The sequence below is a fragment of the Lipotes vexillifer genome, unplaced genomic scaffold, assembly GCF_000442215.2.
Source record: "Lipotes vexillifer unplaced genomic scaffold, Lipotes_vexillifer_v1.1 scaffold937, whole genome shotgun sequence".
Taxonomy (NCBI): Eukaryota; Metazoa; Chordata; class Mammalia; order Artiodactyla; family Lipotidae; genus Lipotes; species Lipotes vexillifer.
Window position 1 is genome coordinate 1,790,373 of NW_006795975.1, and position 25,977 is coordinate 1,816,349.

A 25,977-nucleotide genomic window follows, 5' to 3' on the forward strand; every position below is an offset into this window, starting at 1 on the left:
AGCCGTGGCCGCTGGGCCTGCGCGTCCGGAGCCTGTGCTCCGCAAATGGGAGAGGCCACAACAGTGAGAGGCCCGCATAACGCAAGGAAAAAAAAAAAAAACCATAGTTTCCATAGGTTCAAACAAAGGATTTGCAAAAGTTCATGGGAAAAGTAGGTAAATGGGTTAAGTACCATTTTTTGTTAATCTAATCTACATGCACCAAATAACAAAGAGTTTATTGTATTTGCTTTGGGACAGGTCCAGCTCCCACCTCTGTCTTGTGACCCTTCCTAGGGGTAATTAAATGTGTAAAGTCTTTTAGAGCAACTCTTGGAAGCTCCTTTTTTTTTTGCCTGAAGCTTCCGGAAGGCAGCATTCCTCTTTGGGTCTTCAGATCTTGGGGACATCAGAATCTCTCCTCAGATTTTCCTTTTGAACTGAGAGCTAATTGCTTCAGAGTATTGGGTTGGCCAAAAAATTCATTCGGGTTTTCTGTAACATCTTCAGAAAAACCCGAACGAACTTTTTGGCCACATCCGTGTTGCTCAGGAGCAAAGGAATATTATTGTTAATTTTTTCTTTTCCATCGTTGTTATCAAGGATTTGATTCACCTAGAACATTCTACTGAAAGACACTTCTTATTATAGGAGCTTGACCCTTCTTGGGCTGAACAAAATGTGGGTATATTCTCATGTTCATTTTATTACAGAGTCCTGCATAGAACCTGTTGCAGAAAAGATCAAAGCCATTAGCTCCATTTCCTCTTCCTAATTTTCTGCCACCTTTTGCAATGCAAGCACTCTCTGTGTGCTGTTGAATGCATCACTCCCAAGTATGGATGTGGAACTCATGAGTGAATTTAGCTGTTACTGTATTTTCCTCGTGAGCACTACATTCATGCCCATTCACGCCACTTCTTACTCCCCCCAAATCTTTTAAAAGCAGTGCTATTGGTGTCCAAAATTTCCATAAAATGAAATCCATTCATTTTGATGAGTGTTGAGTGGCCCACAGATAAAGTGACCACCAGGTTTTCCTTAACAAGCTGACTTGTTCTAACAAACTCGGGCCCCAGGCAACTGAAATTCCTAAACATATTTTTTGGATCCTGTTCTTTCTTTGGTCTTGGGAATAGCATTTCTGACCTTTAAAACGGCAACTGCTCCCCTAGCCAAGACAGGAGCTGTTAATGACTCTATTTTGTTTCCAAATGTTCTTAGGGCAGGGACAACAACAGTCGTTCAATGCAGCTAGCCATGTGGGGTGTGAGGGCATTGAGGATGGACTCAGCCTTCTCCCATTTCACTGTGTATAAGAATCTCCTGGGGAGTTTGTCAAAGTGCAGATTCTGATTTACTAGGTCTAGAGAGAGCCCTGCAATTCTCCATTTCCAACAAGCTCGTGGGTGGTGTCAGTGGGACTGACCATAAGCATACTTTGAGAAGCAAAAGAGTCCATCTCTAAGAAATCTTCCATCTCCAGGAAATCTTCCATCTCCAGGAAATCTTCCATCTCCAGGAAATCTTCCATCTCCAGTATTCTATAATCTGGGTGACCAGAAACCAATAGCTGAACATAAGTAGGGTTGGATTCTCTTGAGAACTTCTGCTAGAATACTCCAAAAGTCATAGTACCAGTTGTAGAAATTACCTAAGTAGGAGGATTTAGAAATTAAGTCTGAGAGCCTATCACCAAACCACTTTAGAATCTTGTAGTGGATCAAGTTACTATCTAGCAGTTCTGTCAAATGCATATTTAGCTCCTTTGTTCCTGGAATATCTCTACGAATGAGCCCCTTTGACACCCCAGCTGGATGGCTGATAATGTTGGGTGCGAAACACATCTAAGTTTATTCAGTGACTAGTTACATAAAACAGCTATCTTGAAACCTTATGCAAAGAAGAATTTTGCTAAATAAATATTTGCTCTTCAATTTATCTATTCTGTAAATACAAACGCTCCCGTGTAAGGTTTGCTTAAAGTGAAAGATAGCTCTCATTCCATATCTGATAAGTATGAAAAAAATAATTTATATTCACAGCAAACACAAACATTTATGGATCCTTCCATCCTTCCATTGATAAACATACATTGTTTATCAATCCAAGTAAGTATGTGTACCACCATGTATTGGATGCTGATAATAAATTCCTTGGGTTAGGTAAATTCTAAAAAAATGATGAAGTAGACTAAGTGAAAGTCAAAATGAAATGAATATACGATTTTTTTAAATGTATGATTTTTCTGCCTCTCTTGACTACAGGCAGATGATTTTTCGCCATATTAATTGAGAGTTCACACACGCCATGTGCCAAACTCCATGCCAGGTGCTGGCGGGGTAGGGGGTGGAGGGGTGAGAAGATTATTTCCAACCTGTGCCCCAGCCAGGCTCAACTGAATGGGGAGGGGGAATGGGCACCTAACCAGGCATTTACAACATAACACAACGATAATAGAGATATCTATAAAATGCAATGCCGAAGAGAGGCATTCCCTGGATGGTAATGTTGGCCTTCGAGTCCCAACGAAATGCACTCTTACGTAGTCTCAAGTTTTAGGGAAAAAAAATAGCATGCATGCCTAGGTAACTTTTCAGCAAGTTTTGGAATTTAAACTAATGCACTGCAAGGGCAGAAGGGAGTGAATGATCCAGGTCATGGAGGTGGGATTTGAACCCACCTTTGGCTCATATTAAAGTCCAAGCTTGTGCTGCTGCAACAGACTGAGTCTTAAGAAATTCTCAGCTCTTCATAGGATAGGTTTCATTTCCAAGTAAGTAAGTAATAATAGTAATAATAATAATAACAACAACAATAACTGCAGGTGAAGCTAACCCTAATATAGCTCCTTTATCTGTCAGTTACTCACTGTTCTAGGCATTTTATATATATTAATTCCTTTAATCTTCATAGCAACCCTACGAGGTATTGCCTCCATGTCATGGTTGAGAAAACAGGCAAAAGCAAGTGAAATAATTTCCTCTCAGTCACACAGTAAATACATGGCAAAACTAGATTTGAACCTGGGAAATCTTGTCCTGGAGCCACTTTGCTACTCCAAGTGTGGTCTGTTGACCTGCACCATGAGCTTCCCCCAGGAGCTTTGTTAGGAATACAGAATCCCAGATCCTGCCCCAGATGTCTTGATTCAGAATCAGTGTTTTTAACAAGATTCCCAGTTGACAGTATGATCATTAAAACTTGAGATGCACTACTCTAAGCCACCATAATATGCAACATATGTAGATAAACGACCTACCTCCGCCACCTTCCACCTTGGCCTGAACCTCCATTCTGCAAGATTTCTACAATCCCCCCAGCCACCTCAGACCTCTGTGGCCACCTGAACTGCCTCAGCTTCACCCCATGACCTGAGTCAAAAGTAGGTTCTTTCTATAACAGATCTATCACCATCAAACATTTTAGTTTCTTTATGGAGGATCTGAGGGGTCAGAGAGAAGGAGTCACTTCACTACCTTGCAGCTTCTGTCATCTCTCTGGCCCTTTGTCCACTATTGGTCATTCATTCATTCACCCCACCACCTCTACCTCCACCTTTACCTCCATCTCCACCTCCATCTCCATATCCTCTGTCTCCATCTCCATCTCTATCTCCATCTCCCTTCTCTCTCTGGAGCAATGGACCAAACTCCCTCTCACCTCTAGCAAAACAGTTCCACTCTCAACCAGATCCCTTGGAGATTTACTTTTCTATCTCCAAGCACATTGGTCAAGGTATTTTCCCAAGTAAATACAGTTCCTTCCTTAGAGGAATTCTGTTGCTAGTTGTTACTAGATATCATTTTCCCATCTTCTTACAGTTAATTCTTCCACTCTAACACCTTTTTATTATGAAACATGATATGCATATGGAAGACTGCATATGGGCTAATTTTTTACCCTCAACTCCTACTCTCTGAATTTTAATGAAGAAAACAGTTGCTTTTCATTAACATATTAAATAAAAATATGAACCATACCATTTAGTAAAATGGCCATAATTAGTAGCCCACAGATCCAAGATACAAACGAACTGAGGCCAAGCTTAAACTAGAAAACTAAAGGTCTCTTTTGGTTGGTAAATGGGATATACCAGACTCTCTGTCTCTTAACCTCGAAAATTAACAGAAAATGAGGCTGAACCCCCGGAGCTGTGCTAACAAAGAAGAGAAGGGGAAATTTCTCCCAGCAGCCTCAGAAGCAGCAGATTAAATGTCCAAAATCAACTTGAGGTACCCTGCATCTCTGGAATATCTGAATAGACAATGAATCATCCCAAAATTGAGGCCGTGGACTATGGGAGCAACTGTAGACTTGGGGTTTGCTTTCTGCATCTAATTTGTTTCTGGTTTTATGTTTATTTTAGTTTAGTATTTAGAGTTTATTATCATTGGTAGATTTGTTTATTGATTTGGTTGCTCTCTTCCTTTTTTAAAAAAAATACATATATTTTTCCTTTTTCTCTTTTTGTGAGTGTGTAAGTGTATGCTTCTTTGTGTGATTTTGTCTGTATAGCTTTGCTTTTACCATTTGTTCTAGGGTTCTGTCTGCCTGTGTTTTTCTTTTTGCTTTAATTTTTAGTGCTTGTTATCATTGGTGGATTTATTTTTTGAGTTGGTTGCTCTCTTCTTTCTTTTTTTTTGTTTTTTTGTTACTTTTTAATTTTTAATAATTATTTTTTATTTTAATTATTTTATGTTTTTCGTTCTTTCTTTTTTGTCTCCCTTTTCTTCTGAGCCGTGTGGCTGACAGGGTCTTGGTGCTCCAGCCGGGTGTCAAGCCTGAGCCTCTGAGGTGGGAGAGCCGAGTTCAGGACATTGGTCCACCAGAGACCTCCCGGCTCCACGTAATATCAAATGGCGAAAGCTCTCCCAGGGATATCCATCTCAACGCTAAGACCCAGCTCCACTCAACGACAAGCAAGCTCTAGTGCTGGACACCCCATGCCAAACAATGAGCAGGACAGGAACAAAACCCCACCCATAAGCAGAGAGGCTGCCTAAAATCATAATAAGGTCACAGACACGCCAAAACACACCAACGGACTTGGTCCTGCCCACCAGAAATACAAGATCCAGCCTCACCCACCAGAACGCAGGCACCAGTCCCCTCCACCAGGAAGCCTACACAACCCACTAAACCAACCCTAGCAGGGGGGAGCCGACACCACAAACAATGGGAATTACAAACATGGAGCCTGCAAAAAGGAGACCCCAAACACAGTAAGTTAAGCAAAATGAGATGACAGAGAAACACACAGCAGATGAAGGAGCAAGGTAAAAACCCACCAGACCAAACAAATGAAGAGGAAATAGGCAGTCTACCTGAAAAAGAATTCAGAGCAATGAGAGCAAAGATGATCCAAACTCCTGGAAATACAATGGAGAAAATACAAGAATCGTTTAACAAGGACCTAGAAGAACTAAAGAACAAACAAACAATGACGAACAACACAATAAATGAAGTGAAAATTTCTCTAGATGGAATCAATAGCAGATTAACTGAAGCAAAAAACAGACAAGTGACCTGCAAGATAAAATAGTGGAAATAACTACCACAGAGAAGAATAAAGAAAACAGAATTAAAAGAACTGAGGACAGTCTCAGAGACCTCTGGGACAACATTAAATGCACCAACATTCGAAGTACAGGGGTCCCAGAAAAAGAAGAGAAAAAGAAAGGGGCTGAGAAAATATTTGAAGAGATTATAGTTGAAAACTTCCCTAATATGGGAAAGAGAATAGTCAAGTCCAGGAAGAGCACAGAGTCCCATACAGGATAAATCCAAGGAGAAACACACCAAGACACATATTAATCAAACTATGAACAATTTAATACAAAGAAAAAATATTAAAAGCAGCAAGGGAAAAGCAACAAATAACACACAAGGGAATCCCCATAAGGTTAACAGCTGATCTTTCAGCAGAAACTCTGCAAGCCAGAAGGGACTGGCAGGACATATTTAAAGTGATGAAGGAGAAAAACCTGCAACCAAGATTACTCTACCCAGCAAGGATCTCATTCAGATTTGATGGAGAAATTAAAACCTTTACAGACAAGCAAAAGCTGAGAGAGTTCAGCACCACCAAACCAGCTTTACAACAAATGCTAAAGGAAGTTCTCTAGGCAAGAAGCACAAGAGAAGGAAAAGACCTACAATAATGAACCCAAAACGATTAAGAAAATGGGAATAGGAACATAAATATCGATAATTACCTTAAATGTAAATGGATTAAATGCTCCAGCCAAAAGGCATAGACTGGCTGAATGGATACAAAAACAAAACCCGTATATATGCTGTCTACAAGAGACCCAAGTCAGAACTAGGGACACATACAGACTGAAAGTGAGGGGATGGAAAAAGATATTCCATGCAAATGGAAATCAAAAGAAAGCTGGAGTAGCAATTCTCATATCAGACAAAATAGACTTTAAAATAAAGACTATTACAAGAGACAAAGAAGGACACTACATAATGATCAAGGGATCAATCTAAAAAGAAGATATAAAAATTGTAAATATTTATGCACCCAACATAGGAGCATCTCAATACATAAGGCAAATGCTAACAGCCATAAAAGGGGAAATTGACAGTAACACAATCATAGTAGGGGACTTTAACACCCCACTTTCACCAATGGACAGATCATCCAAAATGAAAATAAATAAGGAAACACAAGCTTTAAATGATACATTAAACAAGATGGACTTAATTGATATTTATAGGACACTCCATCCAAAAACAACAGAATACACATTCTTCTCAAGTGCTCATGGAACATCCTCCAGGATAGATCATATATTGGGTCACAAATCAAGCCTTGGTAAATTTAAGAAAATTGAAATTATATCAAGTATCTTTTCCGACCACAACGCCATGAGACTAGATATCAATTATAGTAAAAGGGGAAAAAGGCAGTAACACAAAAATAGTAGCTGAGTTTAAAACCCACTTTCACCAATGGACAGATTAAAAAAAAAAAGAAAATAAATAAGGAAACAGAAGCTTTAAATGATACATTAAACAGGATGGACTTAATTGATATTTATAGGACATTCCATCCAAAAACAACAGAATTCACTTTCTTCTGAAGTGCTCATGGAACATTCTCCAGGATAGATCATATCTTGGGTCACAAATCAAGCCTTGGTAAATTTAAGAAAATTGAAATTGTATCAGGTATCTTTTCCGACCAGAATGCTATCAGACTAGATATCAATTACAGGAAAAGACCTGTAAAAAATACAAACACGTGGAGGCTAAGCAATACACTACTAAATAACCAAGAGATCACTGCAGAAATCAAAGAGGAAACCAAAAAGTACCTAAGAACAAATGACAGTGAAAACACAACGACCCAAAACCTATGGGATGCAGCAAAAACAGTTCTAAGAGGGAAGTTTATAGCAATACAATTTTACATCAAGAAACAAGAAACATCACAAATAAGCAACCTAACCTTACACCTAAAGCAATTAGTGAAAGAAGAACAAAAAACCCCCGAAGTTAGCAGAAGGAAAGGAATCATAAAGATCAGATCAGAAATAAATGGAAAGGAAATGAAGGCAACGATAGCAAAGATCAATAAAACTAAAAGCTGATTCCTTCTTTGAGAAGATAAACAAAATTGATAAACTATTAGCCAGACTCATCAAGAAAAAACAGGGAGAAGACTCGAATCAATAGAATTAGAAATGAAAAAGTAGAAGTAACAACTGACACTGCAGAAATACAAAGGATCATGAGAGATCACTACAAGCAAATATATGTCAATAAAATGGACAACCTGGAAGAAATGGACAAAATTCTTAGAAAAGCACAACCTTCCAAGACTGAATCAGGAAGAAATAGAAAATATAAACAGACCCATCAAAGGCACTGAAATTGAGACTGTGATTAAAAGTCTTCCAACACACAAAAGCCTAGGACCAGATGGCTTCACAGGTGAATTCTATCAAACATTTAGAGAAGAGCTAACATCTATCCTTCTCAAACTCTTTCAAAATATAGCAGAGGGAGGAACACTACCAAACTCATTCTACAAGGCCACCATCACCCTGATACCAAAACCAGACAAAGATGTCACAAAGAAAGAAAACTACAGGCCAATATCACTGATGAACATAGATGCAAAAATCCTCAACAAAATACAAGCAAACAGAATCCATCAGCACATTAAAAGGATTATACACCATGATCAAGTGGGGTTTATCCCAGGAATGTAAGGATTCTTCAATATAGGCAAATTTATCAATTTGATACACCATATTAACAAATTGAAGGAGAAAAACCATATGATCATCTCAATAGATGCAGAGAAAGCTTTTGACAAAATTGAACACCGATTTATGATAAAAATCCTGCAGAAAGTAGGCATAGAGGGAACTTTCCTCAACATAATAAAGGTCATATATGACAAACCCACAGCCAACATCGTCCTCAACGGTGAAAAACTGAAAACTTTTCCACTAAGATCAGGAATAAGACTAGGTTGCCCACTCTCACCACTATTATTCAACACAATTTTGGAAGTTTTAGCCACAGCAATCAGAGAAGAAAAAGAAATAAAAGGAATCCAAATCAGAAAAGAAGAAGTAAAGCTGTCACTGTTTGCAGATGACAAGATACTATACATAGAGAATCCTAAAGATGCTACCAGAAAAGTACTAACGCTAATCAATGAATTTGGTAAAGTAGCAGGATACAAAATTAATGCACAAAAATCTCCTGCATTCCTATACACTAATGATGAAAAATCTGAAAGTGAAATTAAGAAAACATTCCCATTTACCATTGCAACAAAAAGAATAAAATACCTAGGAAAAAGCCTACCTAAGGAGACAAAAGACCTGTATGCAGAAAACTAAAAGGCACTGATGAAAGAAATTAAGGATGATACAGACGGAGAGATATACCATGTTCTTGGATTGGAAGAATTAACATTGTGAAAATGACGATACTACCCAAACTAATCTACAGTTTCAATGCAATCCCTATCAAACTACCAATGGCATTTTTCACAGAACTAGAACAAAAAAGTTCACAATTTGTATGGAAACATAAAAGACCCCAAATAGCCAAAGCAATCTTGAGAAAGAAAAATGGAGCTGGAGGAATCAGGCTCCCAGACTTCAGACTATATAACAAAGCTACAGTAATCAAGACAGTATGGTACTGGCACAAAACCAGAAATACAGATCAATGGAACAGGATAGAAAGCCCAGAGATAAACCCACACACATATGGTCACCTTATTTTTGATAAAGGAGGCAAGAATATACAATGGAGAAAAGACAGCCTCTTCAATAAGTAGTGCCGGGAAAACTGGACAGCTACATGTAAAAGAACGAAATTAGAACACTTCCTACACCATACACTAAAATAAACTCAAAATGGATTAAAGATCTAAATGTAAGACCAGACACTATAAAAGTCTTAGAGGAAAACATAGGCAGAACACTCTATTACATAAATCACAGCAAGATCCTTTTTGACCCAGTTCCTAGAGAAATGGAAATAAAAACAAAAATAAACAAATGGGACCTAATGAAACTTCAAAGCTTTTGCACAGCAAAGGAAACCATAAAAAGGACAAAAAGACAACCCTCAGAATGGGAGAAAATATTGGCAAATGACGCAACTGACAAAGGATTAGTCTCCAAAATTTACAAGCAGCTCATGCAGCTCAATAACAAAAAAACAAACAACCCAATCCAAAAGTGGGCAGAAGACCTAAATAGACATTTCTCCAAGAAGATATACAGATTGCCAACAAACACATGATAGGATCTTCAACATCACTAATCATTAGAGGAATGTAAATCAAAACTACAGTGAGGTATCACCTCACACCAGTCAGAATGGCCATCATCAAAAAATCTACAAACAATAAATGCTGGAGAGGGTGTGGACAAAAGATACCCTCTTGCACTGTTGGTGGAATGTAAATTGATATGGCCAATATGGAGAACAGTATGGAGGTTCCTTAAAAAACTAAAAATAGAACTACCATACAACCCAGCAATCCCACTACTGGGCATATACCCTGAGAACACCATAATTCAAAAGGAGTCATGTACCACAATGTTCACTGCAGCTCTATTTACAATAGCCAGGACATGGAAGCAACCTAAGTGTCCACTGACAGATGAATGGATAAAGAAGATGTGGCACATATACACAATGGAATATTACTCAGCCATAAAAAGAAACGAAACTGAGTTATTTTCAGCGAGGTGGGTGGATCTAGAGTCTGTCATACAGAGTGAAGTAAGTCAGAGGGAGAAAAACAAATACTGTATGCTAACACATATATATGGAATCTAAAAAAAAAAATAAAACAGGTTCTGAGGAACCTAGGGGCAGGACAGGAATAAAGATGCAGACATAGAGGATGGACTTGAGGACATGGGGAAGGGGAAGGGGAAGCTGGGATGAAGTGAGAGGGTGGCATGGACATATGTACACTACCAAATGTAAAATAGATAGCTAGTGGGAAGCAGCCGCATAGCACAGCGAGATCAGCTCGGTGTTTTGTGACCACCTAGAGGGGTGGGATAGGGAAGGTGGGAGGGAGACGCAAGAAGGAGGAGATATGGGGATATATGTATATGTATAGCTGATTCACTTTGTTATACAGCAGAAACTAACACACCATTGTAAAGCAATTATACTCCAATAAAGATGTTAAAAATAAATAAATGTCTATAGCCTAAAAAAGAAGAAGAAGTTTAAAAAATTACAAAACAGTGCACACATTCACACATGCATACAATGGAATATTACACACACACACATATATAAAATGGAATATTACTCAGCCATTAAGAAGAATGAAGTAATGCCATTTGCAGCAACATGGATGGACACAGAGATGATCATACTGAGTGAAGTAAGTCAGACAAATATCATATGATATCACTTATATGTGAAAACTAAATAGTGATACAAATGAACTTATCTACGAAACAGACACAGACTCACAGACATAGAAAACAAACTTATGGTTATCAAAGGGGAAAGGTGGGGAGGAGGGATAAATTAGGAGTATAGGATTGGCGTATACACAGTACTATATTTAAAATAGATAGCCGGCAAGGACTACTGTATGGCACAGGGACCTCTACTCAATATTCTGTAATAACCTAAAGGGGAAAAGAATTTGAAAAAGAATAGACACATGTATATGTATAACTGAATCACTTTGCTGTACACCTGAAACTAACATAACATTGTTAATCAACTATACTCCAATATAAAATAAAAATTTTTTAAAAGAGCGTATAAAACAATGTTACGGATACACATGGTCCACCATTCTGATTTGCTCTATTGGTTTCATCTGTCTCTTTATAAGAAGTAAAACATAAGAAAACACCATGACCTTTGTCCATCTCTCTCTCCTCTCCCTCCCCTCTCTTTGCCAAGTAGCCACTATTTTACAGTCGGTGTGTTTTCCCCATGCATGTTTTTGTTCTTTTACTACGTTAAATATAAGCATTTACTTTTTAATATGAGACTCTGTCCAGGACGTTATAGCACAAATTACAACGCTTGCCTCGACAGTCTTCCTGAGAAGATGCAGGGAAGAGCAGACAGCCAGGGTCCCGCCGACCCACCCCTCTCCAATGTGTGGTGGGAAAAACAGGACTCAGGCTAGCTCTGCACAATGCCATCAGGAAGGGTTAAATCAGAAAATCAAGTTCTGCTAATTCAGCTGATTTAAAAAGCTAAAATGAAAACTCATTTTGCCTTGCAGCCAAAGATGTCAAACACACAGTACCAAGAAAGTTGTACAGACAAACTTGGTCATTTTTGTTCAGCCCTGTGGGTTACATAGGCAAGATGTGTTTGTATATGTGGCGGTACCGTGTACCACGGATGTGAAGACTTCCAAAACAGCCATGCCGGGGGCCTGGCTCCATCCTACCAGCACCACAGACAGGCTTTGATTTTGTCATCCACAAATGGCAAGATGTTACCTGCTGCTTATTGGCTGAACAAAAGCAATGTGGTGATGGCTTGGAGTTGAACTTCTTTCACATTTGGGAGCTCATAATGAAAAGTCTATGAATGTATGGTTACTAAATGCATGATTCTACCCCTCCTAAAGTTAAAGAAGAAAAGAGAGAGCAAGAGAGAGTGAGAGAAGGCAAGAAAGAGAATGAGAGAGAGAGAGGGAAGGAAGGAGGGAAGGAAAGGAAGGAAGGAAGGAAGGAAGGAAGGAAGGAAAGGAAGGGGAGGAAAGAAGGACAGAAAGAAGGAAGGAAGGAAGGAAGGGAGGAAGGAAAGGAAGGAAGGAAGGAAGGGAGAAAGGAGGGGGAGAGAGAGAGGGAGAAGAGAGAAAGAAAAACTGGCGTTTTTTTTTCCACCCTGACTTTCCTACTTCCTCTAGCTTGGCTTCTTAGGATAACTTCTTTGTTATGTTTACAATGCCTTCACCTCTTATTCCTTTAAAAGTTTATAATTTAGCTCCTTTTAATTTTTCCCTTTTCTTTGTTTAGGGATGCCAAAGTTTAAAAATTATTGCAGTTGGTGGTATGGAGCCCTAGAAAAGTTTTATGCTGTTTGTGTTGTGTGTATGCCTGCATATATTTGTTTATGCATTATTTATCTATTGCCAATAGACCGCATCATCAAATTTCCAGCCAATTTTCTGCACATGAAAACAACACGAGACGGTTTTGTTTATCTGGATCCTGTTTCCTAGAAGTTTAGCTAAATGCCTTTCCCTGGTTTCCATTCATATATATATGTGTATGTATATATATTTACTCACATATACACATACACATTCATACACATATACATACGTGTATATGAATATGTATATACTATGTACTTTTATACACATACACACACCTCACAAATATATGTGTGTGTGTTTGTTGAAACCCAGTTTTGAATTGCACAGCTAATTAATGAGTACATTCTCCTTGGTCAATGCATTCTTCACAAATTGGATCACATTGATCTCTCTTGTCCCCAGTGCCACCTCAGTAATACAAAACTCATCACTACAAATTGGAGTCCTTCACTTTTCCCCCTTTTATCCATCAACCAGTTGGCTACAAGATCAGTTCCTCTAAAGCACCATCCTGATCATGCCTCTCCAAAACTGAAAAGCCTTTAATAGCTGTCTGATTGTGACCAATCTGCTAGGTGCCTCCATTCTATTCCTTCACAACCAAATCTCACTTCTCCTCTGGATGCAAAGTACCCACTACATTTTCTAGACTCTTTTGCAACCAGGAGTTGGTACGTGAGATTGTAGGCAGAAGCCATGAAGTGGGAATTCAGGGAAGCCCTCCTAGAGAGGAAAGCCAGCTGAAAATGGGTGCCTTTGTCCCCTTCTTCCCATCTTTCCTGCTGCCTAGAATTCACATGTGAGGGCTGGAGCTCCAGCAGTCATCTTGACCTAGGAAGGAACCTTGAAGATAAAGTCATATGCTTAAGAATAGAAATACAGAAAGATAGAACATACCTGAGTCCCTGATGATAAGAGAACCACCCCCAATTGCCCTGGAGAGAAAAATAAAATTTTGTGTGTTTGTCACTGTTATTAAGATTTTCTGCTATGGGCAGGCCCAAAATAGTAGTTTATTCTCTACACAAATTTAGGTATTTTTCTGCTCCAGCCAGTGTAATATGATGATTAGTTTCAATCCATTGCTTCTCTTCTTAAGATAGCGGCTCACAGATAGAAATATCAGAGTTGAAGCCCAGCCCTGCCACTATGACAGCAAAATCTTCAGGCATTGCTCCTCAACCTTTACCCTCAGTTTCTTTGTCTAGAAATTGAGAATAATAATAATACGCACATTAAGGCATTTGTTATTTTTCTTTCACCCAGTGTTTTAGTTGTTATTAGCCCAATAGCACCAACAGAAAAAATAGTTGAGGGAGAAAGAAGGAGATAAAACTCAAATCAGGATATACTCCCACTTGTTCACAGGCCTCATGAGCAGTTCAGGGGTTAAAAACGTCCAGGTTGCTAATTTTTAAAAGTCAACAGGAAACAATATCCATTGGTTGGACTTCAGTTATTGATGTTTTACTCTCATTCTCACAAATAACTGAAATCTGACTACACACACATTGCATTTTCCAAACGCTCCTCGATCTGTAGATGAATGCACACACACATACACACACACGTACATTTCAAGAACGTTGGCTCTGGGAGAATCACTTGCTCCAAGTCCCTGGAATGGAGAAGTCATACAATTCTTCTTGGTACTTGCCATTTGGATAAGTTGACTCAATGAATGACTTGAAGAAACAGTTCCTTTCAAATGGGCATTGAATTGCAAAAAAGCAAATTCTGTTCAAACTCTTCCACTGTGCAATTTCACTTCTGCTCTTATGCACATTAAACTAAATTGGTTGGATATAAACCTTGCTGAATTAAATTTGATTTGATGAGGACATTTGTGTGTCTGTGCAGGCAGAGTTCAGTATGTGTGGGTTTAAAAAAAAATGCTCCTTTTACAAATGATTCTGTTTTGCCATTGCTTCATTAGTGAACTAAATTTTTGGTCATGTGGATCCATTTTGTGAATGAAATAGATCTTGGCCCTTTGTTGGGAAATCACTAAAGTAGCAGTTTGTTCTTCTTGAAGAAAAGTCACACAGCCTCAGAGGCTGGAACATTCGGGTACAATCCGGGGTTGGTTGAATCCGTGGACGCAGAACCCACGGATAAGGAGGGCCGACTGTACTACACCGTTTTATGCACTTGAGGGCCTTGAGCATTTGGTCTATGTGGAACTACTCCCCCCCAGATACGGGGGGACAACGATATCTTTAAATCCTTTCTGCCCTTGCTTCACGCGACCCTCACTTGCCCTCTATTACTATCCCCCAACACTATTATCACTTCCTTTTCAAAAGCATTCTCCTTGTTCTCAGCCCACTCTCCTCACGAGGCTCTAAAGGGCAAGTGGCCACAGGGTCCTATCTGCCCGGGCTTAGGGCCTTAGCAGCATTTCAACCCAAATAATGACCTTCCATGTTACTGCCGGACTTCTGAAACACACAAATAGAAGAATTCTAGTAGGCTTGGCTCCAAGTATTTCCAGGGGAGAAAAGTCATTTTTAAAGGGTCCAGATGATTTATTGCAAGGATAGAGGTGTCACTAAAGGCCTGAATTCCAACCTGTCACCAGAAGTTCAACTCTGATAAGATACAGAAGAAGCAATCTTGTATTTCACAGGTCCCGAAAAAGCATTCAGATGAAGGAGCAAAGGTTAAAAAATTATGAACAATTTCCCAAGCATTACCAACAATACATGTCAAAGTAATGCATGAATCAAGTATTGTACTCGGGATTTCCACCGCCAGGAATCCCATACATCATCCTTTAGCTGCATTACAGGCTAGAAGACCCCAGAAGGTATTCAGGGGTTCTGTTGTCTGAAATTCTCTGAGATTTTTTTTTTTCTGGTTTTGGTAACTATTGAACAAAGCAAGTTCAATAATTGGAAAAGCAGCGTGGTCTCTTGTCTTCTGCAACTTTGCATAATGACCGTAGATTCCACTCAATAAAGAGTGCATATAGCGTTAAGACCATCAGTATTTTCAATATTTCAGGAAGCTCTCAGTATTTTCATTCACAAAACAACTAATTTTTTTTTGCTTTATTTCCCTTCTTTTTATTTTTTAACAGAGCTATAATTTATGTATAGCAAAAAGGAGACGAGTTATGACAAATGCCATGTAACCCACACTTCTATGAAGACACATATTTGCATCACCCCAGAAAAATTCCCTGTGTCCCTGCCCAGTCAATCTGGTCTCTCCCCAGAGTAACCACTATTTTGATTGCTATTACGGTAGATTAGCTGTGCCTTTTTTAGAACTAAATAAAAATGGATGAATGCAGTGTACTTTTTCAGTGCCTAATGTCTCATGTTTTAAGCATCTATAAAATCACCTCTTAGTTTCCTTCTCTGTAAATTGAGGGGCTCGTCCTGTGAAAACAGTGTGCAAGTATTCTGAGGAGTCGTAGGTTTCTTGGTTGGGGGAGGGGACCTGAGAAGCCACCTTGATTGGGGGTGGGTGGAGTGGAGGCTGAAAACTGCGGTTCTCTCCTTCAAACAGAACAGCTGTACTTTTCCAGGTCTTACAAATTGCCTTTCACTGGAAGATTGCATTTGGGTAAAGGGTTCTTTGTAAAAAAAAATAAAAAAGTTAGAGAACTGCAGGGCTAGCCGATCCTTACCGATCCTTTTCCCTGGAACCTTCTATAAATTACAAATAGCGTTTCTGATATGAGAGCTGGGATTGGTCCCCTGGAGAGAGAGCTGGGAGACAGAGGCCGCCAGACTGGGGGCCCCCGGGGAGGGCCTGGGCACCGAACACTGTAATATTAGTACCGGTTACAATCAGATAGTGCCACCTCAACTGAGGCGGCTGGACAATAGGCCAGAGGCCCTGGCGATGGAAGCACAAAGGCAGCATTCAAAAGGCCCGACTCCACAGCCAGTCAGTGCATCTATAGACGCCACAGACCCTGGCCCAGCCGGAATGTCACCTCGCCGCCAGAAAGCCATTTTTCCTGGTTAGCTTTTAAACTGCTAAAAATAATAAACACAGAAAGGAAAGTGCTGACACAACCCTAACTGCAGAGACAAACTGCAACTGTTGTTATAATAATGTAAACAAACTGGGTTCCAAATGACATCCTAGTGTTCCAAACTGAACAGGCTGCCTGATATTTCCAAACATCTGGGGACTGGAGGGAAGTTGTATGGGCTTGTCAGTAATGGAAGGGGGTCTTCACTGCACAGGTGCACATGCCCTACCTGACTTGCTCTGACCAAGGGTGAGCTGATCCTTTTGCTTTTTTTTAAGCGCTCAAGGAAAAGAGAGATGGCAAAGGACTGTGGTCCTCCATCAAGCATTTTTCCACATAACAAATGAAAAATGGGCTCCTTTCTCTCTCTGTCCAATTATTACTCCTTTTTCCCCCAAATGAATTTGAAGCATCCTTCTCTCCATTATGTTTACTTTTAACCCATCGAATGCTGTATTTTCCTCCTGAACACCTACAGAGTTCAAATAACAACAACAGCAATGCCATAAAAACTAGATCATTCCCATAATGCTGAAAAGTGGCAATCATAAAATCACGAATCTGCAAACAGCCAAGTCAAGCCCAACATCTGACCTGACAATCCATGAAATCCCGTGTGGAACTTGGTACCCACGCAGGACGGCCAATGGGAGGGAAAATGCAGATCTGGAAAAAAGGAAACACAAAAAGATAAATAGATGTGTGTGTTTTTTTAAAACTCCCCCAACATCTGCTTAATTCACCACTGCTCTTCTTTCTATGTTTAAATGGGGTCTGGTTTCAGAGCTGTCTCTGATTTTGAATACATGCAAACAGACTTACATAAAATCTCATTCCAAAGGGGAGCTGGTTTCAGAGAAAGGGACTTTAACACAAGGATTGTAATAACACATTACAGGCATGAGACAATGTTTGTGGATCCCAAGAACCTACTTTTCTGCACAGGACTCCGGGGTTTTGGATTCCCAGCCTCGGAAGAGGACTAAAAGGCAAATGTGAATCAAACAATTTAGAACTTTTGTGCTAAAAAGGGTCCAGCTGGGTGTCAGAGGATGGTTCCCAGGACAGGTCCTAGCAAATCTCAGCCGGGGCTGTGCCCCTGTGAGACATCAGGATGGGGGACCCGAAAGGAAGCTACGGAGCTGTCTAGATGGTGTCAAGTGCAGTGATGTTGGGGACTCTTCCCCCAGGTGTAAACAGATGAAGGAGAAACCAGGGCATCTGTTCCTGCAGCAGACGACGTTCAAGTGTCTGTCTGCCCAGCAAGAGAGGGGCTGCTTTTTCCATGGCTGTGGCCCCACAGTTGTAGTTGTTCTTGTGGGAAACTTAGAGATCATAGGGAAGCACAGGTTGGCAGGACAAATGTCTGGGTCCCCTCTGCCCAGAATGGACCATTGACAACATTTTGTCCCATCTGCTCTTTTTTTTTAATAAATTTATTTATTTATTCATTTATTTAATTTTTGGCTGCATTGGGTCTTCGCTGCTGCACGCGGGCTTTCTCTAGTTGCAGTGAGCGGGGGCTACTCTTCATTGCGGGGCGCAGGCTTCTCATTGTGGTGGCTTCTCTTTTTGCAGAGCACAGGCTCTAGGCGCACAGGCTTCAGTAGTTGTGGCACACGGGCTTCAGTAGTTGTGGCTCACGGGCACTAGAGCACAGGCTCAGTAGTTGTGGCACATGGGCTTAGTTGCTCTGCGGCATGTGGGATCTTCCCGGACCAGGGCTCGAACCCGTGTCCCCTGCATTGGCAGGCAGATTCTTAACCACTGTGCCACCAGGGAAGCCCCTCTTTTCTTTTTTTTTTTAAAATAAAATAGAGCATAGGTATAATCTCCTTGACAACCCACTCCAAGGCCAGACCATGAATTTGTATCTTGCCAGTACATTTTTTTAAAACATTTACATACCAGATGAGTATCCAGGACAATGAAGAGTGCTTGTGTGTTTTTCATTCACCTATATGATATGAACCTACATATGTGTATCTATCGTTCCACACTTGGACTCTCAACATCATGTGTGTGAACTGACCATGCTGACTGCACTAAGTCTCAGCTCAGTCACCGCCTTTCCACCTAACACCATGAAAGCACCTGTCATACCATTAAACTGTGTGCTGGTTACGTGGGTGTGTGCGCATATGTATGTATGCATGTGCGAATTTTCTCTGCAACTCCACTCTGAGCTTCTCAAGATGCTGCTCTGTCTTCTCTACTATGGTTCCATGCAGAGTGGACAGTCAGTGTATTGAAAGGTAAAACATATTTGTTAAAAATTGATCTGCTTATTATTAATTTTCCTCCCTTTTCAAACAACATTAAGGAAGACTTTGAGGTTGTATTTGTTTCCTTCAAATTCTCTCTCCACTTGCTTTTGTCGTAAATACTGAAATCCCAAGTTGTCAGTGTCACTGTACTGTTTGCGAGAACACTGGAAGCTCTAATATTTTAAGGCTGAAGACCAAGATATTTAAGGAGCATATTTACAAAACAGACTCACAGACGTAGAAACATAGAAAACAAACTTACTGTTACCTAAGGGGAAAGGGTGGGGAGGGGGAGGGATAAATTAAGAGTTTGGGATTAACAGATAGACACTACTATATACAAATAAACAACAAGGTCCTAATGTATATAGCACAGGAAACTATATTCAACATCTTGTAATAACCTATAATGAAAAAAATATGAAAAAATATAAGTGAATCACTTTGCTGTACACCAGAAACTAACACAACATAGTAAATCAACTATACTTCAATTAAAAAAAGAAAAAAGAACGGGCTTCCCTGGTGGCGCAGTGGTTGAGAGTCCACCTGCCGATGCAGGGGACACGGGTTCCTGCTCCGGTCCGGGAAGATCCCACATGCCGCGGAGCAGCTGAGCCCGTGAGCCATGGCCGCTGAGCCTGCGCCTGTGCTCCGCAGTGGGAGAGGCCACAACAGTGAGAGGCCCGTGTACCGCAAAAAAAAAAAAAGAAAGAAAAAGAAGCATTTTCTAAAAGCATTCTCAAAGACTAAATTGACAAGCCAGAAAGAAGCTTGTGTTTGTAACTGTTGTGGTTTTAAATGTGAATAGATATGCACCGCTACCCTTGACATTAATACCTAAAAACAAACAGTGCCTTATATGTTAAACCATATTGAACCTCAACTTATTTTTTGAAAGTATAATTCTGATTTATACTTTGAAGAATATACATGAACCTGACTCAGTGAAAACAACCTAAACATTCTCACATAATAATTAGTAACAATAAGCAGTTTAATATATACCACTTCTTAAGCACATTTTGTGGGTTGGGTTATGCTAATTCTCTCACCTAATTTCACTTAATTCAATCCTCACAATGATCAGATGAGGTAGGTATTATTAATAACCCCATTGTTCAGATGAGGAAACCCCGTCGTTCAGAGTCGGAGAAAGATTTAAAATTATGCCCAAAGCCAGTGAAAAAAGGCTAACTGGGATTCTCGCTCAGGCAGTAGGATGTCACGGGCTTCATTGTGAATTACTGAGAACACGCTCAGGTGTAAAGATTAAAACAGCAGAGAAGGCAACTGGAAAACAGTGCCACTGAAGTGGCTTCCAAGTTTTGCCATAATACAAACAGACAGCATCTCTTTCATGGTGTGGCTCAAAGCAAGAACACACCAAATTAGAGCTCTCCAAGAAGACAAACTCAAAGTGCTTTCCTAGTAATGGAGGAAGGAATGAAATTTAAAGCAGCAAAAAGGTCAAGCCCCAGACCTTTCCCAACTTAAACATTCCCATTTTTAATTCTTCTCTTTAGACAGAGAGCCGTGGCTTTGCTCATGGCTCAAAGGAGGCTGCCCGGTTTGTTTACACAAGATTCAAAGCAAAAATGAGAATCACTCCCTGGGACAACTTTAGCCCAGAATGTGTGTTCCTTACACATTTTTAATTGGGACACAAATATATTAACAGTGTGGTTATTTTGTACTCAAAATGTTCTGTGTTGTAACTGATTCATATTTATATTGGGAAGGCATTTATTTCTGGGCATGAAACAGTTCATTTTGTTAAGCCATGTGACCTGAGGTAAGGTTGGCCCCATTTCCCATGACTGCTCCCAATTAATGCAAATTGAAGGTTAAAGGATAAATAAAGTCCCTTTAGCCTGGTTTATTAATATGTTAGTTATAAATGGCTCTTTACTTGGTCTATGTTCTTCAGTCTGCAACTATGTACAAATGAACTCTACAGAACAAGCTAGCGAATACACAATGTGTATGTTATTGCAAAGTTTTCATTTAAAAGGGGTTACTATTATGGCGATACATTAATGTCATCTATCTCTCTACTTCTTTGGTCTCGGCTCTCTCATCAAACCTGTGGAGCCTGATAGAGACTGACTGCATTGCATTCACGGTCACATCTTCAGCCCTCCCTGTTCCTACCCTTTGTCATGTAACTTGGCGGTTCCTCTTACTAAAGAGGTTCAGCCAATATGCCTGCCCCCTTTGATTCTGGCTTTGCTCAGGTGACTTGCTTTGGCCAATGGAATGTTAGCAGGTATGTTCCATCTAGAGGTTTGAAAAAGTTCCTGTTATGTTTATGTGTTTGCTTTGCTCCTCTGTAACTGTCATGAGAATATGCCTGGGCTAGCCTGTCATGGTTGAGAAACACAGAGTGGTGTTGACTCACGTCTCAGCCAAGGCCATCCTAGATCAGCCTAGAGCAGCCAAGCCCCACACACAGGACAGCACCCAGGCAAGATATACAGAACCACCCAGCTGACCACAGATGCACGCGTGGGCCCAGCCGGAACTCAAAGGACCAGCCAGTAGCCAACCCTCAGACTCGTGAACTTATGAATGTCAAGTGTTTCAAACCATTGAGTTTTGAGGTAATGTGTTACTTTCTCAGGTAACTGTACAAAATGCTGTTGTGTACTATATATAACCGACATAGGACCTACCCCTGGCTCTCTCAAAAAACAGATGTCCCCATAGAAGGTAGTTTAAAATTTCGGCAATCAGACTCATCAACTATCCACCAAATGCCAGCTGTTTCAGTCAAGGTTCAACTAGGAAAATATAAAGTAGTCTAAGGATCTCAACAGAAGGACTATAATGCAGGGAACTGATCACACAGAAGGAAAGATGTGAAGGCAAACGGGGAAGCAGGAGCCATCCAGGAACTCAGTCATTGCAGAAAGTTCCTAAGCAACAGGAACAAAGCATAGAAGTGTCGGTGCTGGAGCCCAGGGGACAGGGCCACCCCACAGAAGCTGACAGCTCAGAAGCCCTCCCTAGTAGGAGCTGAAGCCCCAGAGGAGACGATCTGCCATCAGAGAGATGGTCTGAGTGTGAGAAAGGAACACCTGGCTTCCCTCTTCCCTCAGGGCCTTCCAAGGCTGACCCCCAGACTCAGCAACCTGGACAGCCCTGTTTTGGGGTTCTTTTTTGTTTTTTGTTTGACTTGTAACTTCAAACTCCAATAATTTGCATCTCATATGCCTTCCACCTTTCATTTGCCTTTGCTAGCCAGCCTTCTCAGTTACTTTCCTGTAGGTTATTATATAATATAAAGAGAGTAAACACATAAAGTCTAGCAAAAAACGCCACAATTCCCTAGGTTTGTTGTCCTTCTTATCTTCCCCGTCAGGTCAGTCACACCAGGGAAGGGCAAGCAAGGGACCTGAGGGCAAATAGGCACACACCTCACCATGACAGGCAAGACACCACAAGGCATTCATCGGTGCTGAGAGCTCTGTCCGCAGAAATAACGGAGAGTGAGAACAGACACTGGGCTTGAAGGTTAGAAAGGGCCTGAATAGGTGGGAAAGGATATTCAGGTAGCAGCACCCGTGGGAGCAAAGTGCAGGAACCACGGATGGAAAGACCAAGTGTTCTGGTTAGGTTTAGAGGTTGTGTATTTGTGGGGGGGGGGGCGCAGGGGAGAAGAGGGGGGCAAGGAGGCTACAAAGGTGAGAGCTTGAAAGAGTTGGGACCCCTGAAAAGATAACTATGTGATGTAACAGAGGTGCTAATTGTCCCTACGATGGCAATTATCTTACTATATATAAATGTGCCAGTGTAACATGTTATATACATTCCACAATGTAATACGCCAAATATATTTTGGTTAAAAAAAAAGAGTTTGGGGCTTCCCTGGTGGCGCAGTGGTTGAGAGTCCGCCTGCCGACGCAGGGGACGCGGGTTCGTGCCCCGGTCCGGGAAGATCCCACATGCCACGGAGCGGCTGGGCCCGTGAGCCATGGCCGCTGAGCCTGCGCGTCCGGAGCCTGTGCTCCGCAACGGGAGAGGCCACAACAGTGAGAGGCCCCCCGTACTGCAAAAAAAAAAAAAAAGAGTTTGGAGACCCATCTAAGCAGATTGGACTTCTTTCTGTCCTGAAGGCAACGGGAAATGAATCGGTTCTGAGAAGATAGTAATTTGATCCAAAGTGTGTGTTAGAAACATTACTCTGATAAACACGTGAAAGGTAGATGGGAGGGAGAGAACCAGAATAGGCATCTGTAATTAAGCGTGGACCTCACAGAGCTCACGACCCTCCTGAACACATTGGCAGGAGTCTGTGCAAGCGTTCAGTTTTCTGAGAGATGGGACAGAGCTTTCACATGGTTTTCAGTGGAGCCTGTGACGCTTGACCCCATCCAACACTGTGAACGCTAGAAGCAGGACACAGTCATCTAGAGAGCTCCTCTACTAATCATTTTAATGAGGATCAAAAATGTAACCGTGGCAATGGCAATGGAAAGGGGTAAACAGACATGAACATTTGTAAGACACTATCTAAAATAATCTAGATAAATATGAACGGAAATGAAACAAGATCAAGAGATACTAAAAGCTCTAATTCTGTAAGTGAAGTACAATGTATACAAATATTGAATCACTGTGTTGTACACCTGAAACTGATATAATATTGCAAATCAACTACACCTTGATTTTTAAAAAAGGGTACAGAAAAAAGTAAATAAAAGGGTTAATTCTGGGCCACCTCCATCTGCTATTCCTTTCTTTCCCCTGTGAAACGGAGGAAGCAACTCATGTTTCCAAGATACCGTAAAGAGCCACTCAACTGAAAAGTTCCAAGATAAACACATGGCACGTATATCACCACTGTCCCCTTTCCATGTCGTCACAGATATCACTAATCAAACGCAATCTTTCCTTACTGCTGAGTCCAAACCCAATATCCAAACCCCTCTGAAACAGCTCCTCAGGCAGCCACTAGAGTGACTGCTTTCTAGAGTGACTGTTTTTATTTATTGTATTGACCGTTCTTTGGTTTCACAAGGATGAAGTACCAGTGAATGGATCACTTAGCATAAGGTATTATATACTCATATGATCTGTATACACATTAGATGCGTATTTCCCACACATGGGAAACTTACATACAATTGGGCCACCTACTAGATCTTACCCAAGTTTGTGAGACCACTTAATGTTAACTCAAAGCAATTAAATACAGATCTGAATGAAGCTGAATTAGGGGGAAAATTTTTGCAGACATGAAAATTTATTCTATTATCAAATGATCATAGTAAATGTTTAAAATCAGCACATGTCATCATAATCAGCTACTAGTGACTTCATTGTTTGGTAAAGTCTTAACTCCAGTCACCGGTGAGTAGGTATATCATGTTACCATGAGCCATCCTTTTCTCAGAGTATTAATATGTTGACCCTTGGGTTGGTATTTGAATGCCACCATGACAGTTTTCTAACCTTGGGTGTTCTCCATCTGACATTGGAAAAGAGGTGTCATTATCAGAGTTGCCTTCTATATAGGACCATAATAAAGACAGATTCAGATAAGCCAAGATTTTTCTACTTGTACTTTGGATCAGCAAGAAGGTAGCTGTTGTCTATATTAACATGAAGATGTTTCCTGGTCCCCTCAACCCCAAACCCCAAAGTTTGATCTGTTCAATTCCAAAGAAACAACTTTTGGAAAATTGTGTATATACAAAACTATTCCCAGAAAAAGAGAAGAAAAAAGAATCTCTAATGTAAAAAATTCCCAGCAGTCATTATTTGACCATGACTCATAATGAGAAGTTTGTTTTAATCTATAACACATGTCCATATATTTAGATGTGTGTATGTATAGCTAACTAAAATATAAGTCCCATAAGACAGTATTCTTGCTTATGTGATGTACTTGGATATTTTCTATTCCATTCAACACTATGCTATTCTATTCTTTTTTATATACTATTTCATTAAAGAAAAGTTAGTAATAACCTGTGAAATTGATTTCATTACCCACGAATAGGACCCAACCCACAGTTTGAAAAGCACAACCGTAGCAAAATAAAGTGCTCTGACTTTATTCACCAATGTAAACATATCCACGAAACATTAATCCTGGGCAACTGAGCAGAGAAAAAAATCTCTTGGCTCTCTGTCTAGTATCCTGGATGAAACTAAGTTTTGCTGAGCCAATTTTTGTACTTCCTGGTTGACAATGACTGAAAACTGAAAGGCAGAGATCAAATCCTCACTCTTTCTCATCACATCTCTTCCGCTGGGTCATTTATACCGTGCAAGTATCTCGTTATTCAATTTTGCTGTCATTTACTGTTCTTTTTCCAACAGCAATGGAAACGCAGGATCGGTTTACTGTCTCCTGTCTTTGGTAGAATTAGATGATTCTCTCTCCTGGCCCCTTTGAACAAAGATGCCATTCATCCCTCTGGAGAACCACCTCCGGGGGATCCGCAAACAAAGCACGGCAGGGAAACCACTACTCACGACGGAGCAACAGCAGAATCGGGCGTTGAGGCTGTTCGTCTGATTACAGACCAGAGAGAACTTTGCAATGATTCTTTTGACCGAGTGCACACAATTGGAATTGGAGCAACACAGATAACTGTAAAAACAAACAGTAAAAGGCTATATAGCTCCAAATTCAGTGGTACCTACCAAAAGAAAGCTATTTCTTAAAGAATTAAAAACTATTTCCTCTTTCTAAAAGAAAAAAAAAAATGAGCAGGTACTATAGAATCCTCATAGCAGAGAATCTTTGGAGGCTTTCTTGCCAGTCCTCTGGTGCTAGTATATGCTTTCCTACCTGTGGCTTCTATGACATTCATCTGCTTTCTGTGTGCCCTTCCCCACACCCCTACTCATCCAACTAGTAAAACATTAGTGAGTGTATCAAAGCCTGAGGTTTCCCACGTCCTTTATTCAGCATTTCTTCTTCCCAGAATTTATTTTAAATAAATGATTATGGATATATATATATATATATATATATATATATATATATATATATATATATATACAAAGCCTCAGTGAAAAAGATGTTCACGTAGCGTTATCTATAATGGCAAAGGGCTCAAAGGATATACAGTTAATTGCTAAAAGTGGTCATCTTTGGGTGGCTGGGTTATTGTGATTTAAATTTTATTCTGTAT

At 40.3% G+C, this 25,977-nt stretch overlaps 1 protein-coding gene across 1 annotated transcript in view; it reads right to left on the reverse strand.

Moving 5' to 3' along the window:
- The window catches only part of THRB (thyroid hormone receptor beta), a 225,430-nt gene extending 208,202 nt beyond the window's left edge, over positions 1–17,228 (reverse strand). Inside the window, exon 1 of the mRNA XM_007468062.1 lies at positions 17,154–17,228. The gene's annotated coding sequence lies outside the window, so the exon portion shown is untranslated. The remainder of the gene's footprint in view (positions 1–17,153) is intronic.
- Positions 17,229–25,977: the final 8,749 nt, after the last annotated feature.